This window comes from Humulus lupulus, chromosome 2, assembly GCF_963169125.1.
Source record: "Humulus lupulus chromosome 2, drHumLupu1.1, whole genome shotgun sequence".
Classification (NCBI taxonomy): Eukaryota; Viridiplantae; Streptophyta; class Magnoliopsida; order Rosales; family Cannabaceae; genus Humulus; species Humulus lupulus.
Genome location: NC_084794.1, coordinates 138009215 through 138014898, shown reverse-complemented (window position 1 = coordinate 138014898; position 5684 = coordinate 138009215). Strand labels below are relative to the sequence as shown.

General features: G+C 33.4%; 1 long non-coding RNA gene across 1 annotated transcript; it reads right to left on the bottom strand.

The window, feature by feature from the left end:
* Positions 1 to 3242: 3242 nt before the first annotated feature.
* LOC133816325 (uncharacterized) lies at positions 3243 to 4526 on the bottom strand. Its single transcript, XR_009885164.1, has 2 exons — positions 4393 to 4526; positions 3243 to 4195 (listed from the first exon to the last, which is right to left on the bottom strand). It is a non-coding gene; the product is annotated as an uncharacterized LOC133816325 (long non-coding RNA).
* Between the last annotated feature and the right edge of the window lie 1158 nt (positions 4527 to 5684).

Below are 5684 nucleotides of genomic sequence, written 5' to 3'. Positions count from 1 at the left end.
TTTTTTAACATGCTTTAATTTGCATTTGAGGTTGCATTTGATTGTATAAAGATGATTAAGTTGCATATGAGGTTGCTATAATTTCTTAACATGTTGTAATTTGCAAATGAAGTTTTTTAAGTTGCTTTAGTTGCATAGAAAGTTGCTTAACATGCTTTAATTTGCATATGATGTTTTATAAGTTGATTTAGTTGCAAATGAGGTTTGTTGAGTTGATTTAATTTCATATCAGATTGCCTAAGTTGTTGTATGTGTTACACCCAAATTTCGTGAATGAAAGGAATAGCCTCAAAATGTCGGCTCGAAACTGTTAAGCTCAAAATAGTTAAACTCGAAATAGTTAAGCTCGTGTGTACAGAAACTAGCAAAATACTTGTGTGAAGTATTAAATGGTTCTAGATCTATTACTAGCACTCGAGAATGAGTCGTATCGTTCGAGCCTAATTTGCAAGCTCGAAGGCACCGACCTTCTCCGAGGAACGACCTCGAAGAAATTACTAGATGAGGAGGAGGTTACAACTGAAATGGTGAGCACGAAACCTGGACTGGTCTCGAAAGCATGTCAACAATACAATTGAGCTCAGCAACGCGTTTTGCACGCGGGAATGCTGTTAGGAAATCCCTATTCCTTAGGGATTCGTTATTATCATATATTAAATCCCTATTGTCATAGGATATTATGTAATCAAGGAATTTATTATATTTATTTCAAATTAATATGACTGATTGTAACTTCCCTGAATCAGAGGAAGATATTCCCATGACCAGGTCTATAAATAGCCTGGTCTTATTCATTTGTATTCACGCACAATTTGTACTGGAGAAGACTCTGTCAAATTGCTTTCTAAAAAAGCTTCGAGAGAGCAGTGAGATTAATAATAGTGACTCGTAGAGTATGTAGATTTTAACTGCTGAACCATGTAAAATGCCTGTGAAACATTCTATTTTTTTTATGTATACGTGTTTAGTGCTTTTCATATCTAAGTTGACGAAAAATGGCGTCAATAGTTGCATATCAGGTTGCCTAAGTTGCAAAAGAGGTTGCTTAAGCTGATATAAGTTGCCAATGATATTGCTTAAGGAGTTGTAGGATGCATCTTTACCTAAATTAGTTACTGAATGTTGCATTTGAGTTCTTTAAGTCGCTTTAGTTTTTTAGGTTGTAAGGTTGATTAAGTTGCATAATAAGTTTGTTTAAGTTGTTGTAATTTGCATATGCGATTGATGTATGTTGCATATTAGGTTGCTTAAATTATTGTATATTGCAAACCAAGTTGCTTAAGTTGTTGTATGTTGGATAATAGAATGTTGCTTAGATTGCATAATAAGGTTGTTTTAATTGCTTTCTTATTTTGATTGCAAAATTCATAGATAAATTGGTTGTTTAGGATATTGATTTAGTTGCTTTACCATGTTGATTAAGGTTTCATATTATCTTTATTTTTGAGGTCTAATTAAGTTTTATCTACAATGAGATAAGAATTCAAGTATATAAATATATGGTAATAATTAAATACTTGGTATAAATTTTGGATGTTGTTTTTGTTGTCATCCAATCACGTTTTGGTACTTGTGTATCTATCTTTTATAGATAAACATGTGAAAAACTATATTCAAGAATATGACAAAGGGGATTACTTAAGTGTAATATTACTATAGTAGTAAGTGTGTTTAGGCAATATCTCATTTGTCGATGTAGGAAAAGAACTATGCTTTGTTTTTCTACTTGAGAAGGATCATAAGTAGTGCCAGATTTGCTTTTTTTCTTTTTTAAACTAGCTTAGGTATACACTTTATTGGCGATTAAAAAGTGAAAAAGATAATAATTCGAATTTGAAACCTAAATCCTTTGAAAGTTGAAAGTCATATTACATGTATATTTTCTATTAATACTACTTGTTTTCTACTTTTGTATTATATATTATTAGGCAAGGAATATTGAAAATGATGGAGTGTTTTTTTGGTATTGTTTATTTAGCAGGTACGTACGTTATTGGATTTGAAGAGAAATTTGGGTGGCTCATATGCGTGAAGAGAAGAAGCTCAATGAGGCAGACGTTGTGGGAGAGATGAAAAATAATTAGGCGTCGTGGGAAAGAGGGAAAGAAAGTGGGATATATGTTTAATGTGTAAACCGTATTAATGAAATACAAAAATTAAATTAACGTATAATTGAATAAACATAACACATAAAAATGAAACAAAATAAAAAAAGTACGTAAAAATGGAAAACAAAGGGAAATTAAAATACCAATAATTGTCAATTTGTACATTTAAGAGATAACATCTCTTGCTATTTTTCTCTGATTTGATTAGAGCCACTAAATAGGAGATAATTCCTTGATTTATGGGATTCAGATAACAACACATTTGTGGTACGCTCATCATCTAGCTCTGTAGCCACGAGCTAAATATTTGATCAGACTTTGAGCAAAGCACGGGGCACCAATATATTCTCACCTCGGAGCAAATGCCGAGTTGGAAATGATACAAATTGGACAATTGGATCAGTTTGTATATATATCTAAGCCAAGCTAAGCTACGACCTATCTCTAGTCTGTAGTTTAACTTGCTCCAAATTTCGTTAGGTGTTGAGGAACCAATTATTTACTATCTTTGCTTTGATTATAATTCGCGAGCTGAAATTATGTACGCAAACAAATGTATATTTAGCTTGAATTTCTAGGTATAACAAAATACAACAATGTAAATTTTCACTCTCAATGAAAAAAAATTCCGAATCCCCCATTGAATATAGAGAATTTAAATGAAAATATCTTATTGCATAATGAGATTAATATATTCTTAAAAAAAAGTTGGAGTATATTTTTGTGATTTGCATTTTTTTGTTTGTTTGTATTTTTACTCTTATCTTTATGATTCATCGGCTAAGATTCAAACAACATCCCTCCATTCTTAGCCAAACCAATCCCTCCATAATCCATTTCTCAAAATATTTACACCATGTGATTTAGGAGGTCATCCATGTATGCATTTGTTGTATGTAGTCCACATTCATCATCAAGGTATTTAATATCCCAATTTTAGTTTAATATAGTAATTTTTTAAAAATAATTTACACACTATAATGGAAAGTGTATTAATAATACATCTCAATAAGTTTTTTCTATCTTGAACATAAGTTATATATTCACCATGTTAAGGCATATTCAATATTATTCACCATAAGCAAAACTCACCAAATTTTAATATCTTAAACATTAAATTTGGCATGTTAAGAATTCTCTTTCAAGTAGCAATTATTTTATTTAATGTTTTTTTTTAAAGATTAGGCAACTCTCAATAATAATTGTTACAATTTTCAATATAAAGAAAGCCAATACGAAAACTCTAACTAAGTCTAGAAGGCATGAGCAAATCAGCTTCTCATGAGTGTGGAGTAAACCAAGTTTCTTTTTCAATTGGAAAAATGACATATCAACTTTAATAAAAACTAAACACCTAAAATCATTCAAAAGATGAAAGACTCCATTATTGAAAACTAAACAACGATCCACTAAACTCATGAAGGCTCCTGCAACACGACAATTGAACATGAACCCAAGGATCCATATCTTGTTTGTCCAGATCCAAATTTGAAGGGAGACCAAATAGAAGAATACCGCAGCGGCGGAAGCCATGAACCCCATCAATAAGGTTCTTGAAAGAAAGGAAATCATAAATAAACACATAATGAAAAAGCCAAATAACACAATAAAAATAAGCAAACTTAAAATAAAATAGCAGCCCTCCACTCTACCGGATCTGACCCCATCACCTGAACACACCATATTTGAACTTTACGAACCAATGAATCCAAACCCACTATCCCTAACAAATGGCGAGAACCCCACAAGAAATCCCACCCTCCTCGAAACCAAACCCAAAACCATCACATACCCCCAATCCTCTAGTTTTGAGCCAAACTCAGACCCTTCCACTAGATTCGAACTCCCGCTAGCCCTAAACCCTCCACAAGCGGCAAGAATAAATCCCTCATTGCTAGATTTAAGGCAAGATCACAGAGGAAGAATGGAGGAAAACAAAACAGAGCAAATGTTGTTGAAAACCCAAATAACACATCTCCACTCTGCCAGAGCACGACCTGCCTGCGAGAGACTCCAGTGGCGCTCCAACCGAAAAGAGAAAATCACAGGCAACGAAGAAGAGTTTTGAAACCCTTGCAGAGAGAACCCTATAAAATATTCATATTGGTTTAATTATTTTCAGTATTTATGTGTTAGAATTCTTTAGCACTCAAGCAACAAGTAAGATCAACATACAATATCCAAATCCTAAGCATGTCACTACAAGTGTGAAACCTGGAATCTTATTTCTAAAGAAACCATTGATGATTCACAAAGAAGAAGAGCATAAATAGCGGAAGCATACCTTAATCCATTGTTAGAGATGATCTTTGGGGTAATGATCTTCCAAGAATACAAGACAAGTATTTTGTCTGATTTTCTCACTTGATGGGAAACAAGAGAATAGAGTGATGTCTTGTTTCTTGGGGACCACTGCTAATATATAAAACTAATAGTTTATTAGTTTTAGTATTTCTAATTTATCCATTAAATAAATTAGAAATACTACTTAAGGTATCTATACATTTAACTTGTGATACTTTAATACCCAATTACCAAAATGGTCACTTTATGTGGGCCAATTGTAGGATAGCAATACACACTAATGCATATCAGCTCACTTGACGATTTTAATCAAACATTTTGCATTTTCCTAAAAGATAAAACTATTATTTATATTTTAAATTAGTAATATGATATCAGAAGAACAAAAATGAAATAGCTCAAATTTATTTTATGTATAGTGTTGATTAGCTTTTTTGTCAACTACAAGTATATAACAAAGCTCAAAGAAAAGAGATTGAATGCAGGAATTTTACGTGGTTCAGGTTATTAATTAACCCTAGTCCATGAGTCAATTGTATTAGGAAGTTAACTTGCAAAGTTCAAGTTCTCTAGATATTTAGGAAGCGTTTTTGCATACTCTAAAAATTAGATCCCTTTACAAATGATACCCGAACCCTATTTATAGGCAGCTGAGGGAGTTAAGCTCACTAATGGGAGGTGATTACAATAATATTCTCATAACAAGATTAGTTTACACATAAATTATGATTTCTTTCCCATAAGATAGGCTTGCGGGCCTCATTTGTCATTAAACGGGCCCAATACAAGGATATCAAGCCCATTACTTTATTGGAAAAGGAAATTTTGGGTACTTGTTAGGAGGGTACCTGCACATATCCCCATGTTAGGAAACATCTTGGGATATCGCCTTTGTCGCTTGTACGAAACCGGCAGCACAATATCTGCAGCCACTAACTGTGTTAGGCACGTGTCTCTGGTTCCAAGTGCCTCTTTGGCTGATACCTAATAGGAAAGTTATCTTTTTCGTGAAGAGGGGTCCTCGGAGGCTAACAAGTTGATTACAATAAGATGAGCTTTGCTGGATCAATGTAACCACTTGGAAGACTACTTATTGTTCAGGTCCTTGAGAGATCATTCTTGTTGATAACCCACTAGGAAAGTTCTTCGATTGTGATAGGAATGACGCCCATAGATTGGGCTCTAGGTTCCGAGGAAGACTAAATGACACGGTCCATTAAGGCCACGTTGTCGTATGCAGAAAGCACGAACAACATTTGCCCCCCAAGTCTT